This window comes from Poecilia formosa, unplaced genomic scaffold, assembly GCF_000485575.1.
Source record: "Poecilia formosa unplaced genomic scaffold, Poecilia_formosa-5.1.2 Scaffold185, whole genome shotgun sequence".
NCBI lineage: Eukaryota > Metazoa > Chordata > Actinopteri > Cyprinodontiformes > Poeciliidae > Poecilia > Poecilia formosa.
In genome coordinates, this window is record NW_006800124.1 from 1,279,208 (window position 1) to 1,293,030 (window position 13,823).

The following is a 13,823-nucleotide window of genomic DNA, read 5'->3' on the forward strand; positions in this document are numbered from 1 at the left end:
AGAACATTATATTGAATTCATACGAAGGCGTACATAGTCATCTTCTTCCATCATGATATAAATGTAAAAAACAATAAATAAATGAACATCTAAATAGAAAGTTTAAAATAATAATAGCAATAGTTATGTAATATTGCTCAAACAAAATTAATTATATTTACATAAGTTGAAAACTTCAACCATTTGATAGCAATGCTAGGAAAAAAAATAAACATTTTAATTCTACAGAATTTATTTTTATCATGATGTAACAGACAATATGACAGTTTTACTTTTTACTTACAGTATTTCTAGTATTTCTAGTGTCCTAATTGTAAGAAAACCAACAGGTGGTTTAGGAGCCATGTAGTAGTAGGGGAAAAATGTTTTATTCCTATATCAGTAAATAGTTCAAAATAAGACATCTCTATTGTCTTTATGTGCTTTATTTGCCTTACAAAAATTGGCTTACTTTAAATGCAACCCAATTTCTTAATGGTGCATCAGGAAAAATGTGAAGCCACACTGGTATGACCAGTCGTTCAAGGAAAAAAGCAACAATAGTTTCCACAACACAAAGTCTTCCTGTAGTTCCACAGCAGACACACACACAGGTTCCCCTCCATGTACAGAGATTCCTGTGTGTGTGTGTGTGCGTGTGTGTGTACTAAAGTCAGACAGAGAGAGGTTAGCAGGCTACACTAGACAGATAAACAGAATGGATGTAGTGGAGATGAGGAGAGAAAATGAACTTGGTCAACTTTGTTTTGTACAAAGGGTCTAAGATTGTCCTGTGATGTATGGAATGTTTGTTGCTATGAAGCTTGCGTGTGCTGTAAACAACCATCCCCCTCTGCAAAGAGAGAAGTTCAGAGCCGAACCAGGCGGCTGTTTATGTTGGCTCAATATTTGGCCAACATGGGCTGAACGGCTACGTTCACTTCCTCCGCTGCCATTGCTAAAACTACAGGCAGACCACAATTCTAAAACACTACAGTTGTTCACAACTTCTCCTTCTGTGTGCTTATTGGCCTGGTTGAAATTCTACAGGCAGAATCTAAGTGAATGGGAGAAAATCCAGACTGATAGTGAAGCGAGATTTGAATCAAGCAAAATAGGTTAGGAAAACAATGGTCAGACTGTAGACAGAGAAAAATTATTAGTTTTTCATGTAAACCAAACCACAGCTGTTTAATGTGCCGGGCTTTGGCTATTCACACTCTGATCAGGTTCAGGGACAATTCTTTTGAAACTTTGAAGCCTATTTTCTCCCTAATTTTGTTTACAGAGTGCCAACATTCAAATGTCCATATCTCACTCATTTTTAAAAAAAAAATATTTCTATGCGTTTGACATCAGTAGAAACCTCAGAATCCACACTTTCAGAATTTGAAAGTGTGGATTCTCAAAGTCCTCCTGGGAGATTTGTTCCTGGTTTTGTTGTGGCCAGTGACCAGGAACTGTGACATCAGTAAATGTTATCACTACAAAATGCCAAAAAAGACTTTTCCAATTTCCCAAGCATAAAACATGCAACATTTTGAGTAGTTGAACCTGGACATTAGTGTTTTACACAGCTAACAAATTCAATAGAGAAACAAAACAAAAATCGTATTTGTTACAGTTCCTAAAAAGTAACGTCTGTCTGTGCGGGGGGAAATAAAAGAACACTTCTGAAAAGTATATTTTAGCACTTTCACCATTTTTTCTAAGTGAACTCCAGGCCTCCAGCTCCAGCAGTAATCTCCAGACCTGTAGCTGCCGGAGCACCTGCGTTGTCTGGGTTGCTGCTGATGGATTAGTGAAACAACAAACAGCTTCAGTTGCAGGTGCATCAGCTGTGCCATTTGAATTTTCTTCCCCTGGCGCTTTGAGCAAATGCTGACATTTGAAGTTTGTATTTCTGTCAGTGGGACGTTTCCCAACCTTAAACGGTTCACTGAGGAACGCTACGTATGGCTGCAGCACCCGGGAGTCTGCTTCGGTTTTCCAATAAATTACTTCTACATCATTATTGTGTCAAAAAAAAAGTTTTCGTCCTGAATTTTATTGTCTTAATTGAACTCTTTAGTCTGATGTGTTGCAGCTATTAAAAGCAGAGCTCCAGAAATGTTCACGTTTTTACACCCCGACAAATTAAAATTCTTTTATGAGAGATAAATAATGCAGGAAGCCGGCGTCGCCTTCAGGTCCACATCTGTACTGTCAGTCTCATTCCACCTACTCTCTCTGATCAAAGCTGCTCTCTGCCTTCATCAACAGCTGGTGAGAAGACAAAAAAAAAGAAAAAGAAACGAAGAAAAAAAGAGCAATGGCATGACAGCGTACTTCTCCAGACTATCTCAGCCATCCTTCCACCAACTTTTAAACACGGTTTGCCTCTGGTCTTTACTTCTCTGTCAGAGATGCATATTTCAAATGGTAATTCACCATCTTTCCTTTGATTCTTCTTTTTTTTCCCCTTTCTTTGACATTTGGTAGTGTTGCCAAGCAATCTACTAACTTTCAGTGCAATCTTAAAAGATAAAAGAATTCTCATAGGTTAAATTTAATATATAAAAGAGTTCTCTCTGAATTTTTTATCTTTTTAACTCCGATGGAGGGGGGGAAAGATTATATGTTAAACCCATGCCAAAATGAGTGATATGCAAATTTTCCTGAGGTCCCCCCACCTCCCTCCATTGATTCTCTTGGATGATACCGAAGCTGGTGTTCAGATTGTAGCTTGATAAAAGATCTACTTCTGCTTTAAAGAAATGTAAAATACATTTAAGTCGTCAGAATTGGACCAAAGAATTCTCAACTAAAGAGAAAGAATAAAGCAGAATGTGTGGATGGCACCTACATTTTATTCTTTTTGTAAAAAGAATCAAAAACTGGATTTCAAAGATAAGAAATCATATGCAGCAATATTCAACATTACATTATTATTAAGTTCATTTACTTCAGTAGCTCAATTCTCTAAGTCAAACACACATAGATTAATTCAACACATGCTGATGTTTCAACCCTTTATTTCCAATAGTTATTTTCTGCTCAAAGCCAATGAACAAACATTAAAGATTAGAATATTATGTCAGATTGTTTTAATACAGAAATGTGGATGTAATTAAAGTATGTTTAATCCCTACTTAAAGTTTTTATATTCAGAAGGTATTTTTCATCTGACACAGTAGCTTTATTCAAATGCATATTTTAATATACTGAATAGAACTGTGTATAAACGGTCTTACTGATCGCAAATCGATTTTGAACAATATAAACAATGTCTTCAGTTAAAAATTGGTCCAGATTTCACCAGTTAAAGTATCTTAAATAATAAGCTGAAGCTGATCAAACACAGTGATGAAATATGACTTTGTTTAAGCTACAAACAGGATGTTAATTTCATGTGCACCATGGTTACCTGGGAGCTCGGCGGCCTGGTCACTGCGTGACACACTGGGTCGTTCTGCAGAGCTGTGGAAGTTTGCTACAGACACTGAAGCCCCGAGGCGTGGAGTTAATGGAAATGAACTGCTTCTGCTGCGAAATTCAACTGGACAGATCTCCGTCCACGTGGTTCTGGTGAAACACACCGCAGCACTCCTGTTTTTATGTTGCTGCAGCTCATAACTATATGATATGTGTGCAAACATGTCGTGTCTTGTGTTATGTCAGATGTAAAATGTAGAAGGCAGCTAGCAAAACTGCAGTATGAAATAGTTGAGATAAAATTTCTAAAAAAAAATGAATTATGAATAATAGAGAGAAAAAGTTTCTAACCCTAAATACTTCAAAACAACACATTTTAATAATCTTAGAAAATCATCTTAAACTTTACAGGACTTCTGAAGATGTTTAAAAGTTAATTTATTTTTATTTTTAAGAAATATGTGCAGATGAACAGAATTTAAAAGTCTTTTTTTCCTAGAATCAAGGAAACATCTAGCAGAGACCTGACATATAGGCCACGTTTTAAGCTAGCAGCTTATTGGAGCTAAAGCTTTTGTTCGCTAAACTGCCTCTGGTTTTGGTGTTTCCTGTACATTTGTAACGAACCATGAAATCTCACGTAGACATATACGATCCACCAATATGAACATTTGGGTCAATATCAATATTAAATACTAACATTGCTGCTATAGTCAATAAGCAACATATAAACCAGTACAATATCTGAATAGCAAACATTCGACAGTACAGTATGTCAATGCCGATATCTTGCGTATCCGTACTATTAATTGACCAAAAACGGAGTAAATATCGATCATTGTTCTGACTTTGTTAGCTCATTGCTACAATTATCAGTTGAGGGCTCAAGCCTAATTTATTTATAAATGACAAAACAACTCAGTGGCATAGCTATGTAGATCTGGAGTAAGGTCAACTTCGTCCACATCTGCTTACTTCTTTGCAAAAACTTTAATGTAGCATACGGGATGTTTCCTATTTGCCAGTGACACCAGGTTTAAATTACAAAAATCATTGTATTCAAATCAAACTTTGACAAAAATAAAATGGTCGTAAACAAGGTTAAAAAAAATTGACTTTAAGTTCTCAAGCAAAGTACAAATAGACCTTACAGGAGACAAATTCATTAGTTTCATATAGAAAGGCTCAACATCTGTCAAGAAATTCCTTCCATCATGGCTGTTTGATTTTTTTTTTTACTTTTTTATTTTTTTTGCTTCTTGTAGTTTGTCACAGAATACCCACATCAGAATTTCTCAGCCAAAAATGAAACACGCAGAACCAGCGAGTGCCCCTAGGGTATTTATTAAAATAAAAGGCAACAAACTAACTGATTAATAAACAAATGACATGGAATCTTCTACCATATCAAATTATTTTTTGTGGTACGTAGCCACGTCTACACATGAACTACTTGGTTAACCAATTCAATTACAAGTAAATGGAAAACAATTTCATTGGACCAAAAGTCTGTCGGCTCAACAAACATGTGGAACGATGTTCATATAGAACGATGATCCAGTGCTTCTACAGACTGAAGACTTCTCTTGAGTGAATGTTTTGTATCCAAGCAGCTTTAGCTCAAAATGTACCGAGCCGAGCCTTCTTCAGTTGGAAAACTGTTGCTGTTCTGTCAGTGTCCTTGACATATCCAAGAAATGGCCCCTGGCGTCGGTTCCCGATGCACTGGTATCAAGCAATGTAGCAATCCGACAGCCAACACGGCAAAAATCACCGCTTGTTCGCTGGCGAACAAGCAGCAAGTTCCTCCCAAAAGCCCTCGGAGGTAGGATTGGGTGAGCCAGGCCTCAGAACCACTCAGCTCATATTATCACGAACAAACTGGTGCAATGAAATTGACTTCTTGCTCAAGTTCAGCTGCAGAATTTTGGAAAAGCCATCCCCTCGAACTGGAAAAAAAACTAGAGACCCCCACAGTGGGAGCAGCTAGTGATTCTGTCAAGTTACGTCAGATCAAGCTATAAAAGCACAGACTCCCAGTGTGCAAAGAAATAAATTATCCACTGTATCCTCAGAAGGATAAAATAACTTATTTCCTATGTTTGTAATATTAACTTTAACTATTATTTCCAATGCAAATTAAACAGTTTATGAAGAGGCAATTTAATTAGTTTCATTAAATCTACAATTGTATTACTTTTCGAAAAGCAGTGCCCTTCCGTGTTTGTTATGAATATTGAGAATTTGAAGGTTTTTGTCCGGCCGGAGTGGTAATGAACTAATGTGTATGAGGGGAAGCGCGGCGTAAATGGCTCACAGTCGACTCTCTAACAGCAGGAAGCTAAACCTCAGCAGGATTCACCAATCTCAGACACAGCAAGGAGGTTGAAGCTTTTCTCTCTGAGCTCTTGGTACAAAGGCTCCTGCTACAGAATAATGGGAATGTGGTTATGAACCTTTCACACAGGAAGTCAATATGGGGAGTTGAGTCAAATACAGTAGGGGAAAGATAGAACTGCTAAAGGATGGATGGAATGTAGACTGGAAGAAGTTGGGCCTTTTTAAGGAAGGCCTTCAGACTAGTCTGTATTTAACCCTTCCAGACTGAATGTAGCAGTGACGATCCAGCCAAATCTTCATTTCTGTAATTCCACCACACTTATCGCTATCTGAAAAATTCCAATGGTTTCTAAAACCATTGGAATTGCAAATGTTGGTTGCACTTTCCAACCAACATTTGAAAACATTTGAAACTTAGGTCTTATAGGGTTAAAGACTGCTACTGGTTTTCACAACTGTTGACTATGTGATGTTTATGATGTTTTTATGTCTTTATGATGTAAAACCACTCTGAACTGCCTTGTTGCTGAAATGTCCAATACTAATAAATTTGATTGAAAAACACATTATAAGGAGGAAAAAAAAAACTACATAGTGTATAGAATATGTTAGAAATGAAAATACATGTACAGAATATATGTCCTTCCATCAAACATTTCCAATATTTGTGTTATCAATTAGGACATAATGAACACATCTGTGAGGGTGGTCGCAATTCTACCTGCTATTTGAGGCTGACTGCAGTGCCGGTGATTTACCTGAAATTGTAAATGGATGCAAAATTGAAGCAAATGTACCAAGAGGAGAGAAGCTGCAAATTGAAGCTGATTTATTTCTCTCCTACCAGGAAATAAATTATTCCAGGAGTGTTCTTTCCCCTCTTAGTTAAGAAATAGTTCTGGCTTTAAAAGTATCTTAACCCACTGCCTTCTGCTTCGAGGGCGAACGCATTAAAACACAAAAGATGTTGGACTACGACGGATTCTGAGGGGGAACCTGGTGTTGACCACGTTGGGGGGCTTACTATCACAGCCACAGCCTGGGACCCCTCATCCTCCTGCTTTTAATAAATATTAAGATTCCAACTTTGCTTTGTTGGGCTTCCACTTGACGAGCAACATCAATGCATCTTGGAGTGTATGAATATACAGTTTGGATTCCTGCCAGGGTTCGCTCTCTCTCCTTCCTGTGTAAAATCTTGGCTTGGATAACAAGTATTTCAGTCCATTCTTTGGCTCTCTCTGCCAGGCAGGAAGTGAGTCGGTAACTCAAGTCAGTTGATGTTAAGATTTCTCTGAGCGCAGACAAAAAAGCTCACTTCCTGCTGTCACTGGAGATGGCTTCATTCTCCCTCGGCCTTGGTAACCCTCGTTTTCCCAATGTTAGCCTGGCAGAAGCCCAGCTAGCCGCCCAGGCACTCATGACCCGCAACACCTCAGAAAATCGACACGTCAAAACTCCAGGGACCGGAGAGTACAGTCGAGAGGCAGAGCAACAATTATTTCTGGCATTTGTCTAACCTTTCACAAATAAATGAAGTGAGCCACAGTCGGGACCGTCTCTGCAGATGCTGTGGAAATCATCTGTGATTAGCTTGTGATTAGCTTGGCTTGTTCAGTCTACTGCACCCAAGTAATCTGGGTTTACACTACACAAAGGCTATGACGGTCAACTATGTCTTTGAGATAAAAAGAAAACAGATTGTAGAGTAAATTAGACTTGAACATCAATATCAAACAAATCAGATGTAAATTAAACCTGGTAGCAAAGTATGAAGGAAAAGCGTCACCTCCTGCATCTGTGAAGTCTATTCTTTGGGAAGAATTACTTATTTAAATTTTTTGTACAATATGGATGAAATGTGACTGTATGAGTCACTTTATGAAGGGTAGTAATTTTTTTTATTTTTTTTAGCAGTGAGGATAGAAATATGTCAGCCATTTAGTTGGTTCTGGCCAGACTTCTGTCTCATTCTCACAGCCGGAGCTGGCATCTGCCGCTCCGTGAGGCGGAACCATTATGTCCAAGAAGGGCAAACAGAGCACACGGATACGGTAATTGTTTCTACGCTCTGATGTGTGTGTGCATGAGTGTGTGTGTGCGCGCGCACACTGCTCTGGCTTCTGCCAGGAGTGCTAATTGAATGTGAATGCATGTGCTGAGAAATAGTATGGAACTTTATCCTGTAGCTTTCAGACTATTCCTCAGTACTATGTTTTTGAGGTAACGAAGATCGAATTTTTAAAAAGATTCATATACGATAATGAAGCAGCATGACAGAGTGGGGATAAACCTTAAAAAGCCATTGGCTTTGTTTCCATTGCAAACGTGCACAAAACTAATACTGAAAAAACTCAATTTTCCAATTGCGGCATTTCCATTAGACAGGAAACCCAAATAAAATCACATGTAAATAAGTTTGTTCATGTGATGTGTCATTAAAAAACATGCTGCGCCATCATCCTCCTACCACTTCCTGTCGCCTTTCTGCCAATAATAACATCTGGTTGTTGGTCTCGTGGTTCATGTGATGCAAAAGTGTTTCCATTACAGTTTTACCAAAAACACTAATTTCGATATAGACAAAAAAAAATAACGACACTCCCTCATCTTAGTGTTTACAACTTTTTATTAAAAAAAATTAGTTTTTCAAAACTGTTGTATTTTCATTAAACAAATTTATTTTCATAATTCCAATTTGCGCAATTATGTTTTCTACTGTGACACTAAGCTCCGGTAAGCAGGGGATGTAAAACAGATATGATGTAATTAAAGATCAGCAGATTTGTTTTGTAAAACCTTCACCTGCCACAACCTGTTTATCCTGATCCTGATTTTTCTCAAAAACCATTAGAGAAGCGTTCATATAATTTCTACTAGCCTTTTTACTGTGATTAGCCATATTTATTAATATATAGAGAAGGCAAAATTACACCTTTATGACAAGACAATTTTCTGTAACGGTTTGTGATAAAATTAAGAAAACATTAGTACACACTTTAGCGTCTTACATTAGGAATTACCCAGGTTACCACAACCAGCAGTCTTACAGTAAGAGTGTTTATAGGTCTTCTCATAGGAAGTTGCGTTACAGTAACTACATTTCCAAAGGGCCATTACAACAGGATGAGATGTTGACTTTTTCGGCTGTTCACTTCTTGTATTTTTATGACAAAGCTAGCAGTGGGATTTGATTATTATTATTATTATTATTATTATTATTATTATTATTATTATTATTTATTTTATTTTTTGGGGAGGGGGGTTTGGAAGTTTCTGTAATTAATTGCATTTTAATCAAAAACGATAAACTGACTGAATTTTAACGTTTAAGGAAATCAATTCAAAAACCCTTTTTGTTACTGCTGATTTACTGAATAAATAAGACATACGAGTTCAACAACAAAAGTATTTATTGTTTTTTAATCTGTTATTTAAGTTATTAAATCATTAGATTGGTGCAAACTGCTATTCTACCCATTCAGCTTTCCAGTATTTCTGAAACCCCTAATAATTCATGGAAGTACTTAGAAAAAATAATTTGTCAGAAATATGCACTCTAGAATTAGCATTGGGGACGTCTGTGCTGCTCCAACCTGTTTAGCTTTGAGATAAATAGCTTCGCTAACATGCTAACTCCTTTTAGGACTACTTGAACACAACAATAACCTTTTCCAGTGTCCAATCAGATCATTTCTTCCATGCATAACGTGGAAGAAATAACTTGTTTTAATTTTAAAAATCTGGAACCAGTATTTTTTAAATCAGTATTAAGGAATTATTGAGCTCCTATATCTTGCTTAAAAGTTACATGTAAGTTAATTTCATCTTATTTCTAGTGTGCTAAAATAGTTGTATGAGAAACCAGACACAAATACTTTAAGATTTTGCAGTGTAGTTGCCCTTTAGGTTTTACACACAACAATATGCTTGACATACATATGAAGACATGGCATTTGGCTTTACTTATCAGTGAAATTTGGGCCCCTAAACAACAGCATAGAGAAAGAAAAGGCTCCAGGAACCTGACAGAGTACAACCCAGGCTGAACTGATAGATGGGAATATTATAGAAGCATGCACAGCACAATTCTGGGAGCTATTTTCAGATCGATGTGGGTTGTGGGTCGGCCCTGTCTTCTCCGCTGCCTCACTCCAGATTTTCCTTGTCACACACCTCTGAGTCAGACAGCGACAATCACAACTTAAACTGCATTATCTGGAAATCTGGGCTCACAATCTCCTTCTGCTAAACTTTGGAGAGACCAGAGCAGGAAAATGAGGGGACCACGTCCCAGTGCACTTCTGTCAGCCCGATGAAGAAGCGTTCATGTTTTCAGCTCTTCCTAAACACCGAATTCCTAAGTAACTTGAGAGAATTTAAAATAAAAACTGTCCTCGGCACAACGCACAGATCCAGTTGGAGGCCGACTCGCGTTTGGCTTGTCGGCGTGAGTGGAATTCATTCCGGGAAAAGCGGAGGTTCCAGCGTGCGCTCCGGTAACAAGCAGAGGCTCATGGTGTGAGCCTCGCCCCGCGGTGACCCCTAATGAGCCGGCAGCCTCCTGCCAGAGGCGGCCGGGCTGCTGCACTTGTAATGAGCTGCTGTTTTGCTGCAGGCCTTTCAGATGAGCCATGGAGCTGTCGTTGGCACCGCAGGACATGAGCAACTCTGGCAGATGATGCAACTCTGTGGCCATTTTAATGCTTTTATGACTTATGTGAACAAACTTAGTCACGTATCATTGTATTTGTGTTTCTTATTTAACACACAATTGCGAAATTATGTTTTTTCAACGTTAAGTGAAATTCAGCTAACTTCAGCTGGCGCTAGTTAGCTGAATATTGACAAAGTTTGTGCACATTTGTAATAGAAATGCAGCTGCTCTTAGACCCCGACTGACTGTCATATAACACCTTTATGGTCGTCTGAACTTTTTCCATAAAAATGTGGAAAAAATGATAACCTTGCTGATGCATTTCTATCCTGGAACTAGGAAAGGACTTAGAATTTTATCAATATGTTTTAGTCCTATCGTGATGACAATAAAAAACTATTTATTACTTCTCTTTTACAACAAACATAAATGCTGCCCTTGAAAAGCGTCTCTATTTGAAATAAGCTCCTTCAGGATGAAACGTATCAGTGATTCATATCAATCTGCACATTAAGACTTAACTGATTCATATTTATTTTTAATTAACTGATATTTTTATGCTCTTGTGGGAACAGTAGAGGAAATAGCAAAAAATAAAAAACATTTTAGTCCGTTTTTCTTTATTGACATTAAGTGAAATTTATTGTGACGACAATATATAAAAATTCTTACCATGATAAGAAATTGTCATAATAAATTATAAGCAACATGATAAATACCCACACCCTACCTGGAACATATTTGCAAATGTTGACATCAAAAGCAAAAAAATAAATAAATACATTTTGAATTTCATTGCTTTTCCTTTTTGATTTTGATTTAGTACATAACTTGGAAGTAGAATGGAAATAATGGTTTTCGAACAAAATTTTAAAAGTCAGCTTCTTTTAGTCTGATTAATGAGATTCAGTGAAACTAACTGCCTTTTTTATGTAACCCAATTAACTTTAGCTTTGGAGGGGCTGCAGAGATTCATGAATCAACAGGATGGTTATCAATCTTACACTATGTGGAAGGAAGACATTTTTACATGAAAGCTAAAAGAAATCCAGTTTGTAACGAGCAAAACCTGTTAGGAGGCTGTGAAAAACTTGGTTTAGGCAACCACAGCACTTATGTATTAGAATGGCCCAGTCAAAGTCCAGAGCTGAAAACAACATAAGCATTTGTTGTAATGCTTATGTTCTTATGCTTATATTATGCTGCTGTTCTCCATCTAGTTTCACTGATATGTTTGGATAATTCTGCAAAGAAATCTTTCCATTTCAGTTAGCTATAGGCGGTTCTAGACAGGGGCCAACAGGTCCGGGCCCCTGCTTTGGCCCCTGTACTGAAGACATAATACAAAATCAATAGTCTTACCATGTTTTTTGTTGTTGTTGTTGTTGTTGTTGTTTTAGAAAACAGGGCACACAAATTTGTTTTGTTTTTCTTTCTGATCTGTCATGTAAAAAAATTGTATTAAAGTAGTCTGCAGACACATATAAACTTTAAATTTTCTAGAAGGTTTTAACAAAAATAATTCAAAGGAAAAAAAACATAAATATGCCTACAAGTCAGAAGTTTGACAATATGTCAAATTTAAGTCATGAATATTAGTATTGGTATCGGTATTGGTGATACTGGCCCTGTATTTACTTGTAATGGATTTATACCAAAATATTCCATATTACACAGCTCCAATAGAAAGTGTCACTGATTCTATTCACAGTTTCACACTAAAAATCAATAAAAACAAAAAAACAAGCAGTTCTTTGGTTCGTTAGCTCAGTCAATATTTTAAATGATGAAATATTGCCCTTTTTTTAATTACTCACGGTTTGGTTCGGTGCCTCCATGATTAGCCCCTGGTAAATTTGTTCTAGAACCGCCACTGCAATCCCTAGATGTAAAGCTTGTAGATATACACCAAAAAGGTTTGAGGCTATAACTGCGGGAGGAGGTGGTTGAACAAAGTATTGATTTAAGGGACTGAATATGACTGCATGTCACTCTTTTTAGATTTTCCCATTTAAAGAATTAAAAAAAAAAACTGTTTTGGTGTGTAATATAAAATCTTAACAAAAGATGATGAAATCTGTGACTTTAACGTGAAAAAATATGGAAAAGTTCAAGCTATATGAATACTTTTCCATGTCACTGTACAGTGAGGATTATTTATGCTCAGACTTATCGCTAATTTCGCAGATTTTAAATAATTTTTAGACGTAGCGGAAAGTAAACCTTACACCAGTTTTTTACATTCAGGGACTGACTCAAAGTGTGATGTGACAACCTGCTGGATGACCGATGGATTTCTCCATAAAGCTCTAGTTTTAAACAGAACCAGTCAATCACCAGGTTTGATCTCGATAAGCTCAGCCGCCAGCGTGCATCTAGCCCCGGCTGCCGTGTCCAGGTCTGCAGGATGCGTACCGCGCTGCAGACACGCAGCCCCCCGCACGCTGGGAGACAGGCTGCAGCCCGACGTGCAGAAAGTTAACACCCGGTCTCCATCTGGACACACGGCGCCGGGTCAGAGGCACAATAAAGCTGCTGGAGCCGTGATCTGACCGACCACGTGTGTTTTTGTTTTACCTGACACACTTTGAGCTCGCGGGAAAAAAACAAACAAAAAAAACACAGCCAACATCTCGGAAACACAACAATTCCACTCACCTGCGCTGCGCATCGGCTGCACACGCACATCTGCAGATGTCCTGTTTGTCTTCCCGTCCTCCTGTCTCTCTGCCCCTCTCCCGGTTAGACTGTCATCAACCTCTGCAGCGGAGCGTTCGGTTCAGTCGGGAGGAATGAAACAAGGGACGCCGCCACGAGATTTCTGAAGCGGTCGCTTTTCCTCTGCCGGGGTTTTCTCGCTCTCTCGCGGAAGGGAAACTTTGCGGATTTGGGTTACACGAAATTAGAATTCATGCAGCAGAAATCGCGAACCGCATCCCGTTATGTGTTGAGACTCCTGCCGCTGCGCTCCCGGTCTGCTCCGCTCCGCTCCTCTCCTCTCCTCCTCTGCTCTGCTCCTCCCGGCGGCAGGAGGGCGGTGCGCTCCAGCGGTGCATGCGTGGCACGAACGGCCGAAAATTCACCTGTCACCGCCGGATACAAGCGCATCCTGATGTCCAACACAGACGGTCTGGAGATGGATGAACCTGCAGGGGCGTACATAAGATTTTTTTAGTTGTTTCTTTTTTTTCTTTTTTTCTTTTTTTTTGAGGGGTAGGGAGGGTGCGGTGACTTTCAGGGGTTTGGTGATGCTGTTAAGGGCTGCAGCAGATAATCAAAACTGGCACAAAAACAGACATTTGTATAAATAAAGAAATAACTTAATAGTTAAATGGCAAAAAATGAATATTTTATAAGATTAAGTAAAAAGTCATTACTGTTGAATTATGAACAGGTATAAAACAATGTGTTTATTATACTTTATGTCTGCATT

At 38.2% G+C, this 13,823-nt stretch overlaps 1 protein-coding gene across 4 annotated transcripts in view; it reads right to left on the bottom strand.

The window, feature by feature from the left end:
- mgat4c (mgat4 family member C) overlaps window positions 1–13,513 on the bottom strand; it is a 149,508-nt gene extending 135,995 nt beyond the window's left edge. For 3 of the 4 annotated variants that reach the window (XM_016678561.1, XM_016678560.1, XM_016678559.1), the window contains exon 1: window positions 13,049–13,513. The gene's annotated coding sequence lies outside the window, so the exon portion shown is untranslated. The remainder of the gene's footprint in view (window positions 1–13,048) is intronic. The other variant, XM_007566018.2, reaches the window with a different exon arrangement.
- Window positions 13,514–13,823: the final 310 nt, after the last annotated feature.